Genomic DNA, 26,618 nt, shown 5'->3' with positions numbered 1-26,618 from the left:
AGCAGGGCTGGAGTCTCTGGGACAGCCTTGACCTGCTGCACTCAGCCCCTGTGCCTGCCACTCTGAAGCCGACTGCTTCACATCACGTTTGCCTGCTGTGCTCCAAGGACCGTGTCTTTGGGAAGTGTTTTTGCAGCAATAAAGCAGCATTTTCACTGGGCAAAGCTGCATTTTAATAGTAAGAGGAGAAGACTGTTAAAGGCTGCAGCAGGCCCTGTTTGGCGCCAGTCACTGCTTTTTTTTCTTTCCTCCATATGTACCCCATATGCAAGTACAGCCGAGAAGCTGACATGGAATTTTTTAAAAAAGGAGAGAAATATCTGAAACTGCCCTGAGAAGGAGGTTCAGGGCTTCTTAAGTCTGCTTTTCCAAGAGCTGTGAAGACCCCAGAGATCTCTTACTTCTGTACTTTCTAATTCCTTCCTTGCAGGTAATTAATAACACGGGTGACTGATGTGGGTGTTGGGGTGAGAACTTTCCACTCCTTATGCCCTCTCCACATGGCAGCTGCTGTTCAGTGTTTTGGTCCTGTGCTGTGAGAACACATCTATGGCTGACATGGTGAAGGCAGGGGCTGTTTCAGGAATAGTAGCCCATGTTTGGATGGCTGTCATGGGTCACAGAGAGCAGAGGTAGGTCTGTGATGGGTATCCTATCCCAGCCTCTCCTACCAGCCCTCCACTATCACAAGTCTAGGGTAGCCACTGCCTAATGCATCAATTTACTCTCGCCTCAAGAGTTCCTCTTAGCATGGACCACCAGGTCAACCAGAACCAAAACCTCTCCAGACGTTGTCAGGCATGGCAGTGCCCTGATGTCAACGAGGAAGCCATGCTCACAAGCTCCTTCTTAGTTTCAGCTGAGAAATTCACTGCCCTTAGATTCATGTGGATGGGTTTGTGTCCTTTACTCCTGGTGTGAGAGCCAGAACTGTTAAAGGATAATGACTCAAAACACTCCCCCTTTTGTGGAGATGCTGGGGTCCTTTGTTGGAGCCCCCCAAAGTGTCCCATGATCCACAACATTGCATCACCCAGCATGAAGCTCGTGCCTCAGGGCAGGTATGTGGGCATTCCCATCTGAACCTGAGTGAATATAAACCAAATAGATGTTGTGCTCTGTGAGTTTTCCCAAGGCTTTTCCCTCACCACTCTTCAATATTCCCCTGCACCTGATGGATCAAGTCTTCAATTAACCCAGCCTACAGTTGGTGAGAACTTGGCACTCTTTTCCTTTCTCTTTCTTTTTCCCTCCTGCATGTCCTTGGGTGATGTTGTTGCACATTTATATTGCAGTGATTTCATTTTTTTATATTGCTATAGACAATAATAACCAAGATGGCTACATACCTGTTTTCTTCTGCAACCAAAGTGTTCTGTAATAAACCCTACATGTGTGTATTATAAACACTGATCATCTAGTGTTGTTTAATCTACCTCAAGGAATCTATTAACAAGAATGTGGTTACCCTTGTCTTCTGCAGTGTGTCGTAACACCCTGCTGCTCACTGCAACAATAAATAGCTGCCCCTTTTTCATATATACATGTGAAATATATCTTGAAATTTTAAAAAAATGACATAATCTCTCCACTAGAACAAACATTCCTTGGACTTCTTCCTTTCAGACCTTGAAGTACTCCCAGGATTCACTTTGGTTTCTAAAAAAGATATGATCTTTAATCAGGTAGCATGAGAAATACATAGATCTGGGGGGTAATAAAACCTACAATATTACACTTCTTTGTTGTACTTTTCTCATCATCCTAAAGAACTCTTTGGCTTTAGGTGAGAGTCCCTACAAGTATCCAGAATTCTACTTTTGAAACATCTGTCTTGTTTATCACATCTCCAAATCTGACTCAGCCTAAGACATCCTCATACTTGCTGCAAAAGGGGTTCCTCCCTTCATGCCTCCTCTCCCATAATTTCCTAAATTTCATTGTGCATCCTCCACTGAGCATTGTCATATGGTGGCTTGCTGTGACTCAAGGACCTTTTGCTCCCCAAAGGCTGCCCTGTGTCGAGGATTCTGATCAAATGTCCTTCCATGAGTAGTTGGAGAGGAGGTTGGTTCTTGCATGCATTTGAAGAAATGGAGGTTATGTTCACACAACTAAATATATCAAGCTTGCCAGGAGCATTTAACATATGGAGAGATTCTATGATGCCATCAAAAAATTTTTAAATATTTGTCAAATGTATGTTAGCGTAGAGGTCTGCAACTAAGGCAGTCACAGTATTTCCCTGCCTCATGTCCTAGACCCAGATTCCCACCCTTGTTTGCTGCATCCTTGAGCTTCTACAGCTCCTCTGGGAAGTTATTTGGTATTGTTTGTATTTCAGTTCTGTTCAGCACTATCATCATGCCAGACACTGTCAATCTAGACAAATCAGATAAAGCAATGGCAGGTATACAATTTCTATTTCCCATTTTATACCTAGGTCAAGAGAAATTATGGGACTATCTTAGCATGCCACTTAAAAGGACCCAAACTGCAGCATGAAAAGCTTTTTGTAAACTGCTTAGGCTCCTGGGTGGCCGCAGTGCCAGTGTTTCCCCCAGCAAACATCTGCTTTTTTGAAGTTCTGGTCCTTGTTCCCACATGGACCGCAGGGTTTGTGGCCCTTTCAACACCATGCACATGAAGAAGCAGGCATCTCCAGGCTCCCTGCCACCCCTCTCAGCTGGTCCCTAACCAGAAAGGATGCCTGCTTCCCCAGTCTCCCATTTCCCAGTGCTCTGTGTCAGCAGCACCCTGCTCCTGGCAGCATCCTTGATGGGGCCACCTGAGAAAGAGCTGCTGTCCTTTCCCTCCTCACAAAAGCCACACAGAACACCCACCACCTGCTGCCTGCTCTCTTCTGCAGTGCATTTTGAAACATTTAAAACATCTCTTTTCATGGCCAGTCAGGTCCTCTAAATCCCTCCCTGCTTGTTAAAATGTACCAGGAGGATGGAGATGTGAGTCGTCTTGGCTTGCATCTCAGCTGAGAGAAACTGGGGGCTGCTGTTCCCCATGCTGCTCTGCCCATGGGAAGAGGAGAAGGGCTACCAGGGACAGACAAGAAGACCTTTTCTAGGACCAGCTCACTAGGGAGCATCACCTTCTCTCTGCAGTAAGATAGTGAAGAGAAGCAAAGAAGAAAGGAATATGCATGGCAAGGAGTCAAGCTGATGAGTAAAGGACTTGGGAAGTGGTCTGTGGCAGGGAAAGGTACTTTTTACAGGTTTCTGTATCACCTCCTGCAATATTACCTGCTGAAGAAGATCATTTTGATCCTACTTTAACTGGTTTTTACACTTCAGTAGAGCAGATAATGATGTAGTATATGATTCTCTTACGAAGAGAGTTTTCTGCACTATAATAAACACTACATTGATGATATGTGGGTCACTTTTATATTGGAAAAATCAGGAAAAATATTCAAAAACCTATGGCAATTTTTTTTTCTGTAGCTTTGGAGAGTCAGCCTTGAACAGAGACACAATTCACAGGAATATCCTATAGGGTTGAAAAGGTAAGAATTGTTATTTTCCATTAGAATCTTTAGGGCATTTTCTGTAAAAACTCTATAAAGCTATTAGTCTTTGGGAGATTTGAATTTACTCTGAATTTTGTTCTACCACTTGAAGTGTTGTTTTTGAAATACTTCAGCCCTTTAAATGTGTGTCTGCCAGACAATACAGCTCATAAGAATTTGCCATTAATTGGAGAGTGGGGCATGTACCAGACTAAGTGATTTACTTTCAAAGTGCTGTTATTATGGTTGTAGACTGCATTTGGTTGCTTAGAAACCACCCTTATCGATGATTCAAGTTTTCTCCTGATAGCATGGTGAACAGATAGCACCTTTCTTTTTCACTCAGCAGTTGTCAGGAGGAACTCTTTTGTAAAAACCTCTGCAAAAGGCAGTATCCCTCCATGGACCAGCAATAGCACAGCTGGTGCGTTGATTTTGGCCGATTTGATCCCTATTCCAAAGGATCAAATAAGATTTTTAGAAAACAGCATTTGGCAACACAATGCTGAGAGACCTATTATTCAGCTGAGAGAAGAGGCAGAAAAAAACTTGCTCATCAAGTGGGAAGACTTATCTGACAAGCAGCATATCTAACAAGCAAAAAATACTGAGAAGAAGGTCTCTATAATGTCTCTTTAAAATCACAGACACATTACCAATGTGGACTTTTAGGATGGAACTCATTAGTAAATGAATTCTATCTGTGACAGCCTTGTCAAACCCAAGCTTTACTGATTACATTTGGCTTTCAGGCAGTAATCCCCAGGGAAAATGATTTATTTCAGCACTTGATGGGTTACTTCATCGATGGCAGTGATAATGACATTATCTTGACTTAGGTTAGCATTTATAGGCCTCTTGAAAGGACTGAGTGTTCAAGGGGGATTTGAATGAAGACAGGTGGGAAGTCAAGCATGATGGTGCACGGATAGTTAGAAATGTTTGGAAAGCACAGCCCATCCGTAATAGCAAAGGAGTTCACCCAGCTGGGATGAAGCAGGGAATTCTGAGAGGAAATGACCCCCAGGGTAGGCAGCAAGGCCACAGTGGAGAGGGACTTCAGGCTGGCAGCCTCCCTGTCCAGCCCAGTGCCCTGCTGGTGTACATGGGCTGAGCAATGCTGGCTTTGGCTCCTGACATCTCACAGCCAAACCCGGAGCTGCAGCAGGGAACAGAGCCCCTCTGACAGCAAAGGTTCCCAGATGTAATGAGAAAAGGGAGCTGAATGGGTGATGATGTGCAAAATCAGAGAGGTAACAGACACGGCAGAGCTGAGGTGGGAGGCTGTGAGGATAGAGACAGGCTGTTAATGGATCAGGCCAATATCAACCTGCTTTCTTGGCAGTCAAAGAAGAGAGAAAGGAAAGAGGGATGGATCAGAGCAGCAGCAGCTCTGACTCCTCTTTAGACAATTCTTTCCTCCTTCCACTGTCCTTGGGTCAACAGAGATACATTGGGATCCTTAAGATCAAGGGAATATCTCCTTGAACTCCAGGCATTAATGCTTCCAAAGGAATTAATGTTTTACCTTCACACATCTGCCATGGCAATTAGTACAATACAGATCTGGTGGGCCTAAATACCTGTCTTAAGTGGCCAGACATGGAACAGGAGCTCCAGGAGAAATCAGAGCTACCTTTGAGACATGTCTGATACAGGTACCACACGTGAGATTGCACCACAAGATCCCAAGCTTTGCCAGTTTGAGCTATGAAGATATTTTCTGAAATGCAGGGACAAAACCCGAGTCCAGGAACCAGCAACAGCTGCTTGGAAACCCCTTCCTTTGGGAAATCTTTTCCAGGTAAGAGGACATCAAACAGGGATCTGCAGAGGCTTGACAGCCCTTTAGCATATCCAAAGCCTGTTAAGGTTACTGCTGTCATCCAGCTGACCTTGTAAGGCTCCTTCTCTATGAGGAAATGCACAGCAAACCACCCTGGCTGTGCCAGGGACATGAAATCAAAGCAGTAACACATTTGAAGGTTCATGAATTCATAACCTCTAAGAGAACATCACATCACATCACATCACCATTCTCCTGATTTGTCTGTATGGAAACTTACTCTGTGGCAGGAGCATCTGCAAATTCATTGTGCAAATTCAGGAGAAGGTTTTATGTCTGCTGAAATTGTTCTGTCAATTTTCACTGGAGAATATGTCTCTCAAAGTGCAATGAGCATGTACCAAGTCATACTGATCCAATATCAGCCCAGCTGTAACAACGAAAGAAAGAGCAGCTTATCTTTCCCAGTAATTAACTCTAATCTGAGAAGACATAGGTGAGTAATTGCAAGAATAAAGGCTATTACATCTCCAAGAAATGAAATTTGATGTTCTTTTTTTTTCAGCTCCAGTCTTCAGCTGGACCAAAATGTTGTTTCTGTTGCAAATCAGAAGTGTGATATGATTAAAGAGCTAATCTACTATTACTGCTTTTAAGGCAATACTAACTTTTAATATCCTAAGCCAGTAAACTTGAGATAGAAGTTGCAAAATTCAATTACAATTTCTGGAACAGAGTCTAAGCCATAGGGAGTAAATGGCTTGACTTTAAAAAAACTTTCTTATTTAGGGAAAAAGGGGCTGGCTGTTTGGCTAGTACATAGTCCTGAGATGCTGCTTCCAAACAAAAACGTGTGCATATTAAGCCTTTCACTCAATATCATAGATATTGTCAAAGGAGAGGAGTGGACTTCAATTTGCTAAATTACCATGGTTATCCTAAATTGCAATGAAACCTTCTCTCGGGGAGTTTGTCAATAAAGAGGAATTCTGCAGGAGGAGAAGAAAAAGTGAAGAGATGTTTCCTCCAGCACACTGATTCTAACTGGTATTGAGGACACTCTATGAGCAGAACCCTGAGAGGCACCACATCTTAAATTCCCAGGAAAGCAGTCTAGAGAACAGCTGAGATTATAAAGCACTTGGAAGTGCTGTATGCAATTTAAAATAAAAACTATAAGGTTAAATGAAGTTAATTGTTTAGCCATAAGCCTAAATTAACAAATAATGCAGATGATAATACTTTTCACCATGTAGCCATATTAATTTCTATACACAGCAGTGTATTTTGAAAGCAACATGGTTCAGAGCCACCAACAGTACGTGGCTGGTGTGCTATTTCAAATGGCCTGTCTGTGCTGAGGACAATGCAAAATATGATTTTATTAATCTTTCATTCTAATTTCATGGCACTCAGCAGTGTTTGTGACTGTGCACAATGGCAGGCACCAATCCAGAGCCTGTGCTGGCACAGGATGGGTTTGTTCCATTGACCCCAGCAGAGCCATGCTGATTTACACCAGCTGAAATCTGGCCCATGGTTTCTGCCTTGGAAAGATTAAATTTGATTAGTTCTTTGTTTGACCCGCAGCATGGGGATATCCCAGAATCACAGACCCGAGGTGTCCATCTCTGCCCTGGGCTGTAGGAAACATCTCCATTCAAGCCAGCCATGACAGCTGCCTGGCAAGGAGCAGGAACTCTTCTGGGGCACCAGGCCCACTGACTGGTTGGGATGGCCATGAGGGTCACACAACAGGTTTTTTGGAGGTGGGAGGACTCTATAGGGATCCCAATTCCTGCCCTGACAGACCCAGCTTTCAAAACCAGCCTCACAGGACAGCAGCCCCTGAAAACCAGCTCCTGAGACTTTCTCCACAAGGAAGAGGGGTTTGACCCTTCCAAGGGATCCTCCTCATGCTTGGTCTGGATGTGCCCTTGGCCTGGTGGTGCTGGAGAAAGGTGAGTGTGGGATCCCTGTCTGCCTCACACCATGGCACGTGTTGTGTCACTCCATCGCATCACCCTCCTGCTGGCTGACTCTGCCTCCTTGTTTTTCTACTGCTAAATTGCTCTTCTTGAAAGTTAATATGGAGTGGGCAGACTCACACAACTGCTAGCTTTGCAGTCTGCTCTGAAAGTTTCCAAATCCCCGACCAACAGGGAAGCAGAGAGCACTTTGCAGGGGATTATTTAACACCAAGTCCTGCCACCCAGACAGTGCCCCTGTTGCTTTGACCAACACTCAGTGCAGACCCTCAGGAGCCAAATAATTTGGGGTTTTAGAGGTTAAAACACAAGCACCTTAGGTTGCCTTGCTGTGCCAGAACCCAGCAGTGGTCTGTCCGGTTCCCAGCATGATCCATTGCCCATGGGAACCACGTCTGAATGAGGACACGTTGCCACACTATCCTGTGCTCACTGCAGTTTGACAAATGCTTAAAAGGAGCAAGTTACATAGAACCCATTGTAATGATCATGCCTTGGGGCTGTGTCCTTTCTTTCCAAGCAGAAGGAGCTGAAAGCATGTATGGAAACTATTTCTCACTGGGCACACTGGTGCAGGGAAATCCAAAGGCCTTTTTTTTCCCCTGTGCTTCTCAGCCTGCACACCCTCACTCACACTCCTCTCAGCTTTCTGGTTTATGAATCACAGAATCATTAAGGTTGGAGAAGATGTCTGAGATCATCAAATCCAACCATTAACCAGCATCACTGTGCTCAATATGCAGCTATTATGCATAGGACAGCTTAGGGCACCTGCTGCAGAGCAATTTGCAGTTGAGGGATTATTTTCTGGTCCTCAGTTGAACAGGTTCCCTGGTGACGGGGCTGCAGAGTGGACAGGAAGAATAATAAATGCAAAACCCAGGGCGTTCACCCTGCACAGCCCAAGATGAGGCAGCACATGAGGGAAATCCTAACTGTGACAAAGTCAATGGTCACCTGCTCCTACTGCATTAGGATTTTGCCTCTTTCTTTTTTTTTTCCTGTATGGAACTGGGCAATCTGTTATGTCAGAAATGGTGGCTGGGTTTGTTTTGCAAAACACAGCTAGGAATGTCACAGTGCCTGCCTTCCATGTAGGCACAAACAGCTTCAGTATAATAATGAAAAAATCTCCTGCTACTAAGCTGTACCTACATGGAGTTGATTTCACTGTGTCCCTTCACTTGAAGACTTGCTGAAATGCAGCTGTTAACCCTGAGGTGTATCTCCTTACAGATCTGAAGAGTATACACTGGCTCAGTAATTTTGTCATTTCATCTGGGAAAGATCAAGTCTGGAAACTTTTTTTTCCCTCTGTTCTCTTTAACTTGGTAATTACACTGTCTGTGAGAAAACAGAGCAGAAAGGAAATTGCTTCTAAAGGACATGGTAATAAACGTGTCACGTATATCACTTAGCTGGGTTGTGTTTATTATTAACTCAGAATGGAAGAAGACTCGAGCCGCGGTGCAGGAGCGTGATGGACTGGTTCTCCCGAGAGTGCAATTCCAGACTGCACTCATTATGCCACATTTGCACCAAGGGGACCCATGCCATGCACCTCATTAGCTGAGTGAGGGACCTGGGAATCCTATTTCTGCATGCATTTCTCCACAGTTCAGCAGCAGAGAATTCCCTAACATTTCCCTCTTTGATAATTTCCACTGACTGAGGATATGACTAATTTTAATTAAACCAGTATGTACTGAGGATAACTCCTCTGACTTCACACTAATGGCAGCCAGCAGAGATGAAAATCCTCATTGTGGAGACTCCTCTTTGGGAGTTGTCAGCTCAATGTACTTCAGCTGTGATGTTCATCTGTAGAGATGAACCCAAAAACATTGACTTGATGATGAGTCTCAGACAGGACTCACAAGGTAGTGAATGCAAACACTCATAGATTTCACTGTGACCAAGATTTCCCCTTTATGTCTTAAAAAAATGTATGTATTCAGGATAGGTATGCTATGCTGCTGCTTTAGATCAATCCCAAGCTGTAAAATAGAGATAAATTTGTTAAATAAGTAGCTACTTTACTTACGTTTCCTGCTACTTTGCATAAACGAAATGGCAAAGAGCAGCTTGGATGCACAGTCGAATCTGGCCAAAGGTTGCCCAGAATTTTCTGTTGGAATATATATGTTCCTATACAGACAGACCATGGATGAGCAGCCAAGCAGCTGGGCTTTTGGCTAACACTGGAGCTAGAGAATTGTACTGTGGACATCCTTAGTTTTTAGCAAAACCTGAAGTAGTCCTGCTCAGAGGTGTGAAAGTCAGGCAGCTGCACCAGGGTGTGCAGAGCACATACCCCTGGGCTTTGAAAATTAGGGGAGCCATCCCAAGACACTAAAATATCACCCAGATTTAGGGAGGACTTTCAGGTCAGCTGGGTTTGGGTCACTTCATGGGGGTGAGTGCAGGACCAATGCTAGGTGAGGAAATGTGCTCTGATGGGGGCTGGGTCACAGTGACAATCAGATCAAACAGGGACAGTTTAGTCTCTGTCCTAAATACTGGGGCAAATACTAGACACCATGAAAGAAAAGGCACACATATATCTGTGGCTCTTCCCTGATCACATGAAGCACATCTCTCACGGCACATACTTTGAAAGCTGTATATTGGCTTTTTTTTTCCCCAGGAAATTACAAGGGTGGGATCCATTCACAAAATCTCTTTCTGCCTGATTTAAGTTAATAAGCTCCACCAAGACAGCAATTATTGTCCTGTTTGGCTGCTGCCTGTATCCATTATGTGTGTGTATATTATTGTTATTTATCAGCAATCTCCTTGGAGCTATACAGTGACACAGGATTATGACATTCCCTGCTCACAGGGCTTGCTATACCAATTACGAACAAATGATCAGCAACAAACAGAACTACAGAGCCTCTGATACAAGTCAGCCAACTTTTGAGCTGTTGTTAGGGATTCAAAGAATCAAACTATGGCTTGTCAGATTACCAGGACCTTGAGTTTTTACATGATCTGTCAGAAAAAGCCAGTACTTTGGCTAGAGCACATTTGATGCACATTCCTTTGAGGATGGTAGGATTTATTCCTTCTTTGGTTGTTTATTTTCCCCCCACACATGGCATTGGTTTTAAAGTATTTAAGTGGTGATTATCCCTTATTTTCTTATTTTACTGGCAACAATGAATTGTGGGAATAAACAGAATATATGCAATGGTTAAAAAAAATAAAAGCACATTTCTGAGCTAAGAAAATGAACTGTGGAGCAAAGACCACAGCGCAATTACACAAGATTATTCACTGATAGAAGTAAGTGCTGTGGCAAGCAATTATTTCCAGATTCTACCATGCAAGAAAGGCAAACTGTTTGCTGGAGAGTATTCATGAGGGTCAGATGATGGAGGAAAAGGCCAGGAAGACAAGAAGGAAAGCTTTCACATCCCTTTTTCAAGCTGTCACATGAAAGAAATGTCTGTAGTAACATTCAGTGAATGTGAACAGGGGGATGCTCACGAGCTGCCAAAACGTCCTCAGTGGGGCAGAGGAAGGAAGGAGAAGAAAATTATCCTGAAATAAAGCAGTAGAAGAATTGTCACCATTTTGTGTTATTTTTGTCGTCCAGACCTGTGGGAAGAGAAACAAGCTGTGCCTACCCTGATGCTGCTACAGCCACTGCACAGACTCCTCAGGTGCTGCTGGTGGAGGACATCCCAATGCAACTGCTGGTGATAAACCTCGAGTGCTGGGTGACAACAAGGAGAAGTGGAGAGGGCAGAGTTAAAAAAGGTCTTAGACCTGACTCACCACCATGTGAGATAAACAGGAGTGTTAAAAACATGTGCCCTGATCCCCATCCCAGCTGCAAAATCACCTGGGCTTGTTCAGAAACCACACTGGTCCTGGTAGCACGTGTGCATACATCAAATTAGCCACATGCTATTACAGACTTCTGCAGAGCTGAGACTGTTGCTATTTGCTGTTCAGTCCGGAGTCAGTGGCTGCAGGACTCCCAGATGATGGCATCTGCCCTGGATGATGGGCAGAGACCAGCCCCTTGGAGAGTCCAGAGTTGCTGCCCCACATTGATGCAGGGGGGACCCAAAACACGTACATTTTTGACATACCAGGGTGGTGAGGTGGCTCTGGACCTGCTGGCTCTGGATCATATACCACCATCCCAAGGCTCAGGCAAGCTGGGAGCAGCACAACACTCCTGTGGGCACAACTGCTCCATTAGCCCAGGAAGCTGCTGGGGATTAAATGAGGCTGCAGAGAAAGCTCCTCAGGAAATGCAGCCACTCAGGCATAAGAAAGCAAGTCCTGCTATCTACAAATAATGGGCTGAAAAACAGGAAACGGAGGTCAGGAGAAGACAGACAGTTCTCATATGGCTGTGTGATAGCAGTGACCTTGCATCAGGGTCTGGGTCTGTGCAGTGACCTCGGCTGCTCAGTCCTTGGTAAACGGCCTGGAAAAGGGGTGAGGAGGGAGGGGAGAGAGCTGGCCACTGATAAGGAGCTGTCTGAGGACAAGGACAAGCTGTGAGAACTGCAGACGGTGAGGGGTCAAAGGGCAGATGAAATTTAGCACATACAATTGCAGAATTAGATATTTTGAGGGGAAAAAAGAGTCCTGGACTCACACGGGCTCTGCACAGACCACTGCTGGTCCAGAGCTGGGTCCTGTGTTAAGTGTCCACCAAAGAACAAGCTCAGCCCTTGGCAGCAGCAGCAGAAAGCAGGTGAAGCACTAGGAACCTGCAGGAAGTGAACCAAGACCTCAGAGCCTGGCAGGGAAAGCATTACAAACCCTGTCCTCCCTCCCCCCAAAGCATCTGGCCACATCTGGAGATGGATGCTGGGCTGGATGTGAAACCAGTGTAACCCACACCACCTGGCCTTCTCCCTCAGCCACACTGTCACCTCAGTGCAGATCCAGCGTGGGAGGTGTCTGCACCACACAGTGTCACAGACACAGCCTTTCTCTCCTCACACCCAGTAAAATGAGAAGGCGTGCAAATAATATGAAAAGGAGGCCCCTGCGCCTTTCTACAAGGATACCTCTGTCCCAATCAAGAACTGTTTTTATTCCAAGCCCTTAACAATGGCAAATGTAACGTCAATACCTAAAGCAAACACCAGAATACCAGTCTTGGGAAGGTCCATCACATTCCTTGTTTGCCAGCCAAAATTTGGCCTAAAAAGCACGTAGCAGTAGGTTTATTGCTTTTCAGTTGTCAATAACAATCTACATTAGTTAGAGTAGAAGTCACCTGGCCACGGAGCCATGCCATGGGGCACCCTCTGTCTCCTCCCATCTTTAGACATACTTTCACAATACAGATCTTGTTGCAGGGCTACTGCAAGAAGCTGGACAGTTTGCCATGTGTTTTCTTGCTACAGCTTGAAATAATTCCTGGGGACGTGTTACATCCTGAAAGCTGAGACAGCCCCAGACCAAAGCAGCCAGTGAGCCGGCTGCACTCCCATTTCAGGAACCACTTTGTGTGTCACAAGCAGGCAATTTACACCAAAACACTCAAGACTGTGCTCACGTGGGCTTGAAATAAGTAGTGCTTGTCACAAGAGGAAAGGGGTTTTTGCTTTCATCTTAGATGATCTTGCTGCTTCTCCCAAAATCAGAAAGCGACACCTCAGGGTTTGGTAGCACATTGTACCAAGATGTCAGCAGACTCTACTCCCAGGGACAGTAAGGAATGGGAGAACTGGTGGGGAACACATAAGGAGGGTGCAAGGGACAGGCATTGGGGACCCCTGGGGACATGCAAGGGGTTTGGTGGATGTGTGAAGGGTGTGGGAAGCACGTGTGGCACACAGAGACACTTAAGAAGGTGCAAAGGGACAGGTGGAATACACGGGATGTGCCTGTGGGGGCACGGGAGACCCATGGGCGTGTGGTGGGTACATGGGAGCATGGCAGGACATGTAGGAGAACATGGAAGGACAGGCGTGGGAGGACAGCAGGACACATGTGGAGAAGTGGTGAGAGATAGAGGCACATGGGAGAACATGTGGAAACATGGGGGAGATGTAGGGGTTTGGGGCCAGGCATGGCGTGACACAGGTGGCAGGAGGAATGGGAGTCACAGAGTGGGGACACACTGGGGATTGAGGGGACCCACAAGGCTTTTCTAGGCAAGTGTCCTCACCTCCCACGGGGCCCCCAGGTGTCCCAGTGCCAGCCTGTGGTGGGCAAGGGGTCTCAAGGGAATGTGCACACTTTGAGGGCCAGAGGTACAACCACTAGCAACCCCTTCTGCACCAGCCCTCCATAGAAAAGGTGGGTGTGATAGAATTATACCCGAAAAACATAGACAACACATATATGTGTAATTATTTGTGTATATGTACTTACAATTAATTGATATGTATATGAAATAAGGAAGCAATGATGGCCAAACAGTGCATCTGGAAGGCAAGTGTGAAGCACAGTGAAACGCCCACCCACCAGAGAGGAAAGATAGCCCAGCCCTGGTAAGGGAATGCTGAGGTGGTGTGGGGGGTGGTGGGGGCATTAGGGGGGCTCTCTGAGGGTCACTCAAGTATGCTCCCCTGGGGCCTGGAGAAGGCAGGGCTTCTTTTTCCCAGATATCCTCGTCAAAAGAAAGGAAAACCTCCTGCCTGTTCGTTGCTAAGTGTATCCCTGACCCAGTGAAACCAGTGGAGGAAGCGTCACACCACACCCTGCAAAAAAAACAAACCCGTGTGAGTGTGTACGTCTGTATCTATCCACAGATGGCTCAGGGGAATGGAGGCTTTGTGGCTGAAGGATCCAAAATCTCCCCTGTGGCCGTGGCAGTTGTGCCAAGGCTCAGGCTCTGTCCCTGCTCCATGGGCTGAGAGCCCATCCAGCCACAAAAGTCCACCAGCACTTGGGCTACTGAAGCTGGCAATTGCCAAAAACTGGCTTATGAAGGAGGGCTTTCAATTCCAGCCTAGTGTGCCTTGAGCCAAAATTCATTTACAGTTCTTCCTTGGTTTAAATCCACCAAGAAAAGGAGATAGGTGGAAAGTGCATGGATATACTCCTTTCCCTTCCCTCCATCCCAGCAGTGAAATTTTCTCCAGGAAGGGAGGAAAGGAGATTTTTTGGTATCCCAAGGGAGTGGAGGGAGACCCACAGCTAGAATTTTTGTGTGGCCAGGCAGAATGATCCACTACACTGTGGTAACTGGGACTCTTCCTCAGATGTGTTTGGCCACAATCCAGCTTTACTGTTGAATGATCCTCACCTCTCTGAAAACAGACTTTAAAAGAACTATATTATAGCTCTTGGCGTTTTCCAGTCCTTAGGAAAAAACTTGTTGAGTTGCTTTTCTTACAAAAAAAATGCAGCTCAAAATCAACTATTACAAGCTAATTTAGCCAACAGCATTCCTACAGCCTGGCACCTTTCTGATAACAGGGCGTGAGGGTTTGGGTGGATTTGTTTTTCTCATGTTTACTTTAAATCAAGTCAGTCTGTTTTTCTCTTTCGCTTCTGCCACTTGTTGATATGTGAGGCAGCATTTTTTGCTCAAAATTCCCACAACTGACAGCAGGACCTACCACTTACAGCATGAAAAGCCTGGGATTCCCCACTGCTGCCCTTGTGCCTCCTCTGCCCACAGCCCCACACAGCTCCAGGTCTCACCCCTTGGGGTTCAGGTGATGTTCCTGCTGAGCTGCCTTGTGCTGGTTAGTGGGACTTTGCACCAAAATTGTGTTTGGAGCTCAATTTCCATGCTTGGCACCAAGCAGACACATCCCCCTCAGGGGGAAGGGGGACCAAAGTGGGTGACACCCCCCAGGCTGATTGCTCTGAACCTCCTGCCCTGCTCAGCACTGCCCTGGGGAGGTCAGCAGGGACCTGCCCCAGGACCTGCCCCCGTGGGGTGGGTACCCAGAGCAGGGGGAGAGGAAACAGAGCCTGCTGGAAGGCACCAGTGAGGCTGAAATTTAAAATGACAGGGAAAAGGAAGAAGAAAGGGAAGCCAAATAGAAATTCAGATACTCTCTGGAGCTGGGGGAAGGAGTCAGTGTTACTCTGCCTTTACTCTGCTGTTGTTAAGCTCTACCCACTGAACGAGTCCAATTAGTAATTATCAGTATATGCCAGCTGTTATTTCAGTCGTGGCAACATCTGCATTTAGAGAACATCTGTTTTTTCTGTGAAGCTGCAAGTACTATATTGGTATTTAATGTTTTTGGAGGTTTTTTGTTTTTTTTTCTTTAAATCTTCAACCTGTTCTGTAGTGCCATGCTAGCAGTACACGTGAAAACAAAACTTAGCAGTTAAAGATTACTATAAATTAATGAACTTCTCCTTTCCACGTCTGTCCCCAGCCTCAGAGCCCCGCCTCATGCTGCTTCATTGTACTCACTCAAAAAAAAAAACCAATAGAAGTTGCAACATCTTAGCACATTTCACATAAGGCTATTCCTGGCACATGCTGAAAAGCATCTATTTTAATGAGGCTTGAGGGGAGTGGGTAAACCATTTAGCCGGTTGTTGGGAGGAGGTGCCTGTATCAATAGCAACTGAAGCATCTCTACCAGAGGGAAAAAAAAGAAACCTCTGAGAAAGAGATGCTATGAGTTGTTGAGGCTTTCAGATCTCAGGACATCTTCTATTTTATTTATAGCTCCTCTGTAATTAAATATTATTTTTCAATTACTATATTGTGTTTTTTTCAGTTGGGCTTCTTATCCTTTCTTCGAAGCAACGTGACCGCATAGTAAACTGTTTTTGAGGAGTGTTTGCTGTTTGAGGTTACAAGATGAAACCACAGAGTTCCTTATCTTGTCTTTCTGCATCTGTTTTTATGTGAGCTAACAGAGCAAAAGAGCAAAGCTGTAACAACCGAAAACTCCTTTTTCCCCTCTCCCCACCCATATTTTTGAAGCCACAAGAGAAGTCCCCTGTAGGATCCAGCTGCTGGCTCTCTTTGGTTTTTTTGTCTGCAGACCAGGTAGGAACATGTTTCCAAAGGGTGGGCAGTGAGGGAAAGCGGGAAGGTGAAAAGCAGTCACCAGCCTGGCATGAGTCCCCCTGAAATTCGTGTTTGTGCTTTAGGAAACAACTCTGGAAATAGCAATAAAGTTTGTTTTGCTACCTTTCCTCCCCAGACTTTCAGCGTTCAATATTTAATGGCTACTAATAGCCATTAAATTGATAGAAAGCATGACTGGACATGAAAGCTGGTGAGAGTTTTTCTGTGATCCTGGGCAGCAGTGCAGGGGTTTGGTGGGCTGTTCTCCTGAAGGTTGCTCTCTGGTGTTGGGAGGGCAGTGACTGTCACTGCTGCCATCTGGAATAGCTTTAATCACTCTCAAGGGAAGACTTTTGGGTGAGCCCCAGTGACAAAATCTGCTCCTGTATTTATAGTTTTAGGTTACAAGCCCATTAGAGACTTCTAACAGGAGTGAACTGGGCCACCTTTTCATGCAGGGATGCGGGGTTTGGGGGCTGGAGTATCTGGTCCCTGAGCTCTGCCATGCTCTGCTGGTATCTAGAGACTTTTCCAACCCACTCAAGCTTACACAAACCTTGAATTGATTTCAAAGGCATGTTTTACACGTTCCAGTGATCACACAGGATGTATCCCAACAGAGTGTTTCTATACAAGTGTGCTGGTACAAATCACTGTGTAAGGCTATCTCCTTGCAAGGGTTCAGCAAAGTCTGGCCAAGGTGGGATTGGTGCTTAGTTCTGAGCTTTAAGAACAGCCATACTTGGACCTCTGTGGCTTTTTGATCTTGTGACCTTTTACTAAGAGGGAAATGATTTAAAAAAAACATTATAAACACCTTCATAGACATATATCTTAAGTTACCATTATCTCCAAACTACTGCTCCAGGTCACAAGGAGGTGCCCAGCCATTTCAAGGATCCTTGGGCAGACAGCACAAAGCTGCCTCCTGAACTCTCTCCCCACGTGTTCATCACACTGAACCAGCCCTGTAGGAAAACAGAGTCTGCCCCAGAGCACCTGGAGCCCTGGGATGCCGAGGAGGAGGAGGAGGAGGCAGTGGAGGAAGCAGTGAGCACAGCAGCTCAAGCGTGTTTTGGCTAAGGCCAAGTCAACAGCACATATCTTACTAGGTAGCCTCCAATCCTAAGCCCATGGCTGGATTTGGGAGACAACACGATTTTTCTAGCAGTAAATTACCTCCTCAATCAACAGATTGATTTCTGAGCTAAAACATTTGTAGTATCGAACTCTGAAGGACGTTCATTTTTTGCACAAGCCTCCAGCAAATCACACGGAAATTTTGCCAGAGAAACAGAATTAGTGTCATTATCTAGAAACCTATCTTGAAAAGACAGCACTGATAACAACATAGGTTTAGTGCTGTCTCTCAGAAACTCCAACTTTTTTCTTGAATAAGATGGTCAGGGGAGCTGTGCTCAGAGAAACATTTCCTGCTGGCAGAAGCCATTTCCGAATCACTTGTCAAGCCCCATGTAAGACCAGGAAACTTCACCCCAGTGGGTGACTTCTCACTGCTCAGCCCTTATCTCAAAGTCTAACCTGAACCCTGCTCCTCCTTCAGCTTCAAGCCATTGCTCCTAATCTGCCACCTTCAAGAGTGGAGCAGCAGCTTGTTTTTGTTTCTGTTGGTATATGTCACTGAAAGCTATTTCCCAACTTCTTCCTGCTCACTTCTTCCCAGGGAGGACCCTAAGTGATCCCAGAGGTCATATGCACACGCCTGTATCTTTTATGTATCAGAGCTTGTTCTTATAGGGTTTTTCTAAATACCAAAGGTGAAAAACACACCCTGCATCTCAGGTTGGCTACTACAGATTCATTAACCTCGTGGCTTTTACCCCTAAACCGTTTTTCATAGAATGATAGCATGGCTTGAGTTGGAAGGGGCTTTTAAAGATCACCTAATTCCAACCTCCCTGCCATGGGCAGGGACACCTTTCATTAGATCAGGTTGCTCAGATCCCCATCCAACCTTGCCTGGAACACTGCCAGGGATGCAGCATCCACAGTTTCTCTGAGCAACCTGTGCCAGTGCCTCACCACCCTCACAGAAAATAATTTCTTCTTAATACCTAAAATAAACCCACCCTCTTTCGGTTTAAAGCCTTTGCCCCCTGTCCTATCACTACATACCCTTGTAAAAAAATTCCTCTCCAACTCTCTTGTACCCTTCTTTTCCCATGGGTCCAGCCATCATTTCTCTTGCTAGTGCTTTTTGCCATACCAGCATAGCATTTCACCTAACATCCTCTTCACTGGTAACTGCTCCCCATCCCATCCCCCTGGAGTTGGGTTCACAGCCCCAGGGTCCCATCTGGCTGGGGTTTGTTACACCCAGCCCCAAAACGTGAGGGTAACCCAGGTTCTTATTAATAGATCCCTTGGGGTGGATTAGAGTGGAAGGACATTGGATGATCAGTGTTTGTAAATATATATATATATATACACACACATATATAGGGTTTAATTTGGTTGCAATGGAAAGCAAGTGTGTAGCCTTTTTGGTTACTATTATTTATTGTAATATGGAAATATGAAAACATAAGAATATTACTCACTTAAGAAAATGGGTAAGGGAAAAGAAAGAAAGAGAAGGAAATGGTAAGAGTAGAAACATATCACCACCCATGGATCTCACAGCAAGACTTGATTGTTGCAATTTAGTGTCCCTGGGTTAGAGTGATGATCACAGTCTTAATCTCTTGGAGGTGGAGGGAAAAGCCCATAAAACACAAAGTCCGATGGGTTCAAATACGCTCAGGCTCAGTGGGAACACCCAGGTACCTCCCCTGGTGGAGAGCTTCCATTCCTCTGGTGGGAAGCCTCAGGAATGAGTCTGGGGGCACTCTGGGGATCTCTGATGGCTTGTGACACCTTCTAAGACAGGACAGCTGCCTCTACAGCAGCGCAGCTGAGCCAGGAATGCCCCGTCCAGAGGGATGAAAACCCTCGGGACCTTTCCCAGGAGGTGTGGGGGGAGTTTTACAACTGAGAGACTTTTATATAAGGGAGGGCGATTGGCATGATGAAAAGCACCATCCCACCTCACGGGATCTGCCTTTTATCGCCTCAAAGCCTGTTTGTAGCCTCCAGCGGTGATTGTTCAGCCCCCCTGGCTTATGCAGATCAGGGGTTTGCCATTACACACCCAAAACCTCACCTCCTCCCCCTCGGGCGGGGTGCACAGCACCCTGCCGCCTCCACAAATGGGCCATTGTTTTGAGTCATTAACCATTAACATTTCGGTCTCTCCAGGGCTGGGGGATGGCAGGACTGATGGCATTGCCTTCCCACCAGACATGAGTGGCAACCTTCCCCATGACACTTGACACACCATGTCACACCTGAAAGGCATCTTCTTCATAACTACTTCATCTCCTACACCGAGTGGCTTCTCTCTTTCCATTTTTTTTTCACCAATTGCATGAAGGGAGGGATTGACAAGTCTTGCAGGACCAGACCAAGCAGCCAGTGCTCACTCTTCTTCACTCTTCTCCCTGCTTCACCCTGAGTGTTGGGGGCAGAGCTGACATAAGTGCTTTAGCCAGTCCCAGGGGACATTTCCCCATCCAGCCCCATTACATCCCTGCTGTGCCTCTCCAAGGGCACCCAAAATCCGGCGCTGCTCATAGGCCCACATGCAGAGGTGAGCTCAGTGTTCTGCCTTGCCAGAGGCAGAAAGGATCCCTCCATGTGCCCTCTTTGCCTTGACCCATTTCACTCCTTTCTCTGCTTTACTTCCTGTGACAAATTTGCTGTGCCGGGTCTGTGGAAAGCAGCTGGAAGAGTTTCATGCCGCCACTGTTTTTCTCCTTTTATACCACTCAGCAGGCTTGGATCCATTCAAATCTCCCTTTCTTTTCTTTATTTTTTTTCATCTTTTCAGTGCAGCTTCCTACAATTTCGGCTTTTTGGCTGACTCGAGGCTTGAAATCTGTCTTGCGTCTTCCCTGTGCTTCCTCCTGCAGTAACCCTTCGTGTGCCATGGCCTTGCTTTCCACAGGCACGTGGAGGTCTGGAATGAATACCAGAATGGAAAGCTGCTGGTACCGAGCAGAGCCACATACAAAGAATCTCACGGTGAAAAGTGTTCAGGACACACTGCAAGCTGTGCTGGCTCCATCCTGCAGACAGGTAAGGCAGGCAGATGCCCAGCATCTCTGCACACAGGAGGACTGCAGGCTCAGGCAGACCCTTAGGGACAGTCAGGAAGCAGAGCCATTCCATGTCACAGCTGCCTCTCCTGACAGCACAACTGTGCCTCGGGCTTGGACACTCCCAGTTTTGACGGCACAGATGCAAACACATTTCTGGCCATCTCATGTCTGCTGAGGACTTGCCACAGCCTGATGCAGGAAAGCCAGGAGTCAGCTGCTCTTCCATTTGGCAGATGCCTGTGCAGCTGGAAGCCTGTGGTAGGACACCAGAGTGATGTCCCACCACCAGCCACCACGCTGCTGGCAGCTGCAAGCTGAGCTGTTGCTCTATGGTTGGACTAGATTCCCTTTTCCAACCTAAATGATCCTACAATCAGCACTGATGTTCACATTATTGGATAACAGTTACAGTAAGGCAGGATGAGTTATCAGAGGGGAATGGGAGCCCTCACTGGGCTTCTACCAACCTCCCTAACCAAGGACCTGCAATACAAAAGGACATTTTCGTTTTATACTGATTTAAACCAGATTGGTAAGCCAGCCTGGAGCTGGTCTGATTTCACTCTGCTCTTGCTGGGGAGCATTTTTGTGATGACTGTGTGTGTTTATTTCTGGATGCTGTTCACTGTGTGCACACTATCATATGATTCTGTTTGATGCTGGAGGAATAGCAATAACAATAATAATTATAATAATAGTGGCTATTGTAACATGCTTACACATATGGTGTGATGCTGGCACCCAGTTGCCAAATAGCTGGATTCAGATGTGGAGCTCAGCACACTGTCTCCTGGAACAGATTCCAAGTACCACAGATAACTGTCTCAAGTTTATGCTCCAGATTGGGCAGCTCTTTGGGATTTTCTTTTTGTTTAAGAAACATATTTACCAATAATTTGCTCAGGTATACTTGCTGATCTGGAATTTTTTGGGCATTGAACGAGCCAGTGGCAACAAGGCAGGACTCTTCCTTGTCACATGGGTCAACCTCATCTCTTTTTAAACAAGTCAGGCATTTCCAGCCTCACAGCCCTGCCAGCTCCATGCCCCCATCCCAGCAGCAGAGTGCAGGGCATACTCCGTGCTTGGCAAACCCAGCCTGGTTAAAAGCAAATGACAAAAGAAAATAACTTTACCAATATAAAAGGTCACCTTCTCTTAACAAATGCTCTTTCCTGCTTTTTATCTGTGGTTTAGTGGTTTTTTTTCATATGATTTCGTGGCATTTCATTTGTCCTGCGTATTATATAGGAAAACATTATTTTTTTATTCTGTTTCATTTTAAAACTATTAAAACCATCTGCCAGTTAGTAAACAGTAACATACTTTCTTTTCTACATCAAAGTGTCTCCTGCCTATGTAGTAATGGAAGTTTGACAATATTTTTTTACAAGACAGGCAGGAGACACTTTGATCAGGTGCCAAACTGTTTCACTACAACAAACAGACAACACTCTGAGCTAGAAATGATAAGATGTTATTATGCATCGTGATGATTTCATGACATGTCAGCCATGATGTTAAAAAAAACCTTACAGAACATATAACTTTAAAAAGATCACTGTGAAATTCCAGATTTTTAAAAATTAACAATTTATTAATTGAAAGCATTCCTATTATATTTTTTCTCTACAGATTTATGACCATTTTGTAGCATTTTGGGCTATTTTTTGGTAATTATTTTGATTTTGATCAGTATCTTCTGTCAAAAATACTTAATTGAAAGAATTCTGATGGATTCAACTTTAAAAGTTTTTTTAAAAGCCTTTTTATAAACAAAATATTATTGTCCCTGTCAGAGAACAAAGGAATCACCTGCTAGTTCTTTTGTTATTCCTAAATAAATTAATTGCTTGAGGATTATTTCATCCATGTTTCTCAAATGCACTGCTCTGACCAGCCCCCCCTTACATATTTGCCTTTTATCCTGGGATGCAGGATGACTCCACAGGGAGCCCATGGCTTTCCAATAACATAAATCCTGCAGCTATACACTGTGTAAAAACAAACAAACAAACAAACAAAACAAACAAACAGACAAAACCATGCACACTGTGATTTCTGTCTTAAATTACATTCTGCAGAGAAGATGAGCTCTTCCATAGCCACCTATGCCAAGCACAGGGACATCACAGACAGGCTGGGTGTGAGTATGCAGCCCCTGAACATGGGAGCTGCAGGTGGAGCAGCTAAAGTCAACCAGCCTCTCTAAAACCTCCCTAAAAGCAGGTTTTCTCCTGCTTTATCAGCAGAAGCTATTCCAGCTTTCCATGTGGACAGTCACAGCTGAGGAAGGGTTGGTTATCTCTGGCGGACACAGCAGCTGGAGGAGGTGTCTGCAACCCCGGATAACTGGTTGTAGAAGGGAAGCAGCATGAACAAAGTCTCACCAGTGGGAAAAGATGGGCACTCCTCCTCATCTGCAACTTGCAAGTTATTTCACCCCGAATGAGGTGAGAAACTTCATGGGCCAAGACAAAATTGCATCAAAGAAAAGTCTGATTGGGTATTAGGAAAAAAACCCAAACAACATTAGAAGAGATTCCCCAGAAAGGCTGTGAATTTTTTGTCCTTGGACGTTTCCAAAACTCAGGTGGACACAGTACAGAGTGATCTCCCCTTATGCCTAAATTAGCCCTGCTTTGAGTGAGAAGTTGAAGCACATGATCTCCCCTGGCCCTGAAAGGTTCAGTCATTCTACATCTGTGCTACTATGTCCCTGCAATCGTGTGATGAATCCAGGTCAGGAGATAACAAATCTCAGGTTTGCCCAAGCGTGATCTTGTATCCTTACCTACAGCAGCAATGGCATTTGCTGTGCTGCTGCTGCAGGTCATCATCTCCCATTCCAGGCATGTGCCATCAGAGGGACAGCGCCCAACCCTTCTAGGAGAAAGTCCTTGGCTTCCCAAATAATTGCATTTCAAGCATACATTTGAACCAGTCTGGGGTTGAAGGACTTGTACCACACCACCCAAGGCAGCACCAGTCTGGGGGCATTTTGGCACAGCGAGTTGTTTGTCCAACACAGCCACATGCTGCTGTGGTGTCAACACATGGAGCACGTCTGAGCACAGCCCAGGCCACTGCACACCGGGGTTCTGTGTCACTATGTGCAGCACAAACAGGCACCAAGCACAGGTCACCTCATGTTTGGGTCTCCTTTCATCCCCTGATGCTTCAGGTCAGCAGGTGTCACAGCGTGGGAAGTGACTCTCCAGCATCAGTGGAACAAAGTCTGTTCAAGAAATAATTAAGCCTTAGATCAGTCTCTCATCTTTTAAAAGCGAGTTGTTTAAAACCAAAAGCCATAGGATTGTGTACATTTGTAATTTCAACCCAGCAGTATGTATTTTAATATGCAATATATCATTATTCACAGGATCACAGAATATGCTGAGTTGGAAGGGACCCCCAAGGATCATCGAGTCCTGGCACAGGACCATCCCCAAGAGCCACACCATGGGTCTGAGAGCATTGTCCAAAAGCTTCTTGGGCTCTGCCAGGCTGGTGCTGTGACCACTTCCTGGGGAGCTGTTCCAGTGCCCAAACACCCTCTGGCTGAAGAACCTTTCCCTGATATCCAACCTAAGCCTCCCCTGACACAGCTTCAGGCCATTCCCTGGGGTCCTGTCACTGTCACCCCAGAGCAGAGATCAGTGCCTGCCCCTCCTTTTCCCCTCACAAGGAAGCTGTAACTGCACTGAGGGCTCCCCTCGCTCTTCTCCAGGCTGAACAGACCAAGGGACCTCAGCTGCTCCTCACACGGCTTCTCCTCCAGGCCCTTAAATCCAGAGCCTGGGAGGCAAGAGGTTTGGGTTGGGCACTGCAAACCAACCAGAAGCAATGCTATTATTCTGTGGTTCCAGTTTTTCAAACAACTTTCCTGTCTTTTGCCATGCCCCTGGTGAAGTTCTGAAAGGATGACATGCAGCAGACTGGAGATGGGACCATTACTGCCACTGGTTATTTCTGCTGGAAATGGCTGTTGCTGTTTTTCAGTCTCATTGACTTAGCCAGCAGTTTCTGGAAAACAGAAAAGTCAGTACTTTCTCTTGACACTTCAAAACAATCTAATCTTTAGGAAAGCTGTTGTTGGAGAGTTCTGGATCCACAGACCTGCCCATGCTGTGGGTGCCACTGAGAATGGCTGCTGGCCGTGCCTCTGGGCACTGAAGGGCATTAGCCCTGGAGCCTGGGCACAGTGTGCACGAGCTCCAGGGAAGCAATCTTCTACAAAGCAGTTGGTGCCAAACACTGCCCAGGTTGTAGAGCTACAATAAAAGCCCTCCAGAGTATTTTGGAGTGAGTGAATGAACACCACTGCCTCTGAACTAAGTGCTACTTTTAAGAGGTTCAGTAGAGCTGGAGCATTCTATAACCCCAATCTGAACACTGCTTCTCCTCACCCATCTGCACGGCTGAAAGAGAGTGACCCCTTGCCTTCCCCGTTTTGGTAAACAAGGCTTCAACCTTTATTCCTGCCTTGAGGAACAGATTGAATTGCTTTTGATGATCCAGAACAATGTCATCCTTTATTCCCTCTTCAAAAGCAATTAGTATTTCAGCTTGATTATTTGCAGATAATATGAGTCACCAGATAAAACATACTGAATACAAAATGCTCCTTGGGAGGGAAAGAGAGAAATGGTATTTAAGGTTAAAAATCCAGCATATGCTTAAATATCACAAAACTGTCATGTATCAAGGAAAAAAAATTCAGTCCCACTTTGTGAAACAGAAGGATTGATCCTGTGTTTGTTTAAACCCTAAACCCTTAATTAATTAGTTGCAGGATCAGGACACCATGACACAGAAGGCAGACTGTGTCACTGTCACTGCACAAGTTTGGTGCAACACGATTTCAGAGTTGTTAAACCATCCAAAATTTCAGGCCAAATATGTCATTTAATCTTAAAAAACAATTTTGGACTTTTTTTTCCTCTTATTTCTTTTCTGATTTCTAGCTTGGTGTATTGCAGCTCGTTGATATTTTCAGCTCTTTTACCCAGAAACCCAAGGCTAGAAGCTGACTCATTCTTAATAGAAGGTACAAGTCTCACAGGAGCAGCATTATTTCAGGAACTCACATTTTAATGGGAACATCAAATCTATCTGGCATTATGATAAGGTCATCAGAAATTAGCAATACTGAAGGTTTATCCTGGGTTTGCTTCTAACACAGATGATAGCTGATATATCCTTTGTACTGATGTTGGCAAGTAGCTTCATTGATATATATAGAAATAGAGTTTTGTGAAAACTTAGACCAAAAATAAAGGTTGCTTTTTTCTTTTTCTGAAAAGAAAATTAATGACTGAGAGTTTTCATATACAACATCTCAAAAGGGTGTGCATGTTGTCATTTCAACCTTTCCCTAGATTGCTTGGTCTGGAATAGCCATGAACTGCCAGGCTTTGCTGGAAGGATTCTTTCTTCCCCCTGGGATGTGCATCACTGTGTGCAGAACAGCTGTGGCATTCTACAGAGTGTTTTATATTTACATTTGTTTTTTAGCATTGATACAAGACTTTTTTCCCCTCTAAATTACTAACAAGTGACACCCGCACTTTTACATCCCCAAAAAGAAACTTCTTTAAATAAAGGGGTGCTTGCCACAAGCTGTGTGGAGAAATGCAAAGAGAATTATGGTACAAATTGATTTTACCTCCAGATTGCCTATGAGCAGCCATGCTGAGATGGTATTTAAAAATCCATGGAAAGTGGAAGTGTTTTCCCCTGGGCTACAGGGGCACCTAACCAGTGCCTAACCAGTGGCTGGGGGCATCATCCTCACAAGGAGCTCCTTGAGGGAGGGGTGGGTGGGTGGGCAGTGGCCAGCTGAGAGCCCCTGTATCACTTGTCCTACAGCCTTCCACCTCCTGATCCAACAGGCTCAGCATGGATGGCCTGGGGGGGTCTAGGCACATGCATGTGTTCTGCCAAAGCCCAGATTGTCCAGGAGAAAGTTAAAACACTGCAGGTCTTGAGGATGCTCCAGTAAGCAAAGCAGCCCCAAACCTCCTCACTGTTAACTCTCTGAAACAGAAAGGGGCCCCTGGTAAACTAATTCCTTCCCCTGTAAGATTCAACTTGATTGATTAAAAATAAACTAAGAACAACAGTATTGTGAAAGGCAGATGGGGAAAGCCCATGGCTGCAGTCTTCTCAGCAAAGCTTTGCTAAGCCC

General features: G+C 45.5%; 2 long non-coding RNA genes across 7 annotated transcripts; one reads left to right on the top strand and one right to left on the bottom strand.

Moving 5' to 3' along the window:
* Positions 1-10,347: 10,347 nt before the first annotated feature.
* On the bottom strand, positions 10,348-11,714 carry LOC148224809 (uncharacterized). Of its 2 annotated transcripts, none has more exons than XR_015801957.1 (3): positions 11,388-11,714; positions 10,930-11,018; positions 10,348-10,843 (listed from the first exon to the last, which is right to left on the bottom strand). It is a non-coding gene; the product is annotated as an uncharacterized LOC148224809 (long non-coding RNA). The 2 variants fall into 2 exon arrangements; XR_015801956.1 differs by having other exon boundaries at positions 11,401-11,714.
* Positions 11,715-16,063: 4,349 nt separating this feature from the next.
* Positions 16,064-26,066, top strand: LOC148224808 (uncharacterized). 5 transcript variants are annotated; one of them, XR_015801486.1, is made up of 4 exons: positions 16,064-16,247; positions 20,275-20,405; positions 22,513-22,881; positions 23,811-26,066. It is a non-coding gene; the product is annotated as an uncharacterized LOC148224808 (long non-coding RNA). The 5 variants fall into 5 exon arrangements; XR_015801488.1 differs by having other exon boundaries at positions 16,068-16,247; positions 22,655-22,881; XR_015801487.1 differs by having other exon boundaries at positions 16,070-16,247; positions 22,678-22,881.
* Positions 26,067-26,618: the final 552 nt, after the last annotated feature.

Source organism: Sturnus vulgaris, chromosome 2 (genome assembly GCF_052056855.1).
Source record: "Sturnus vulgaris isolate bStuVul1 chromosome 2, bStuVul1.hap1, whole genome shotgun sequence".
In the NCBI taxonomy this organism is placed as follows: Eukaryota; Metazoa; Chordata; class Aves; order Passeriformes; family Sturnidae; genus Sturnus; species Sturnus vulgaris.
This window is presented reverse-complemented; position numbering and strand designations above follow the sequence as displayed.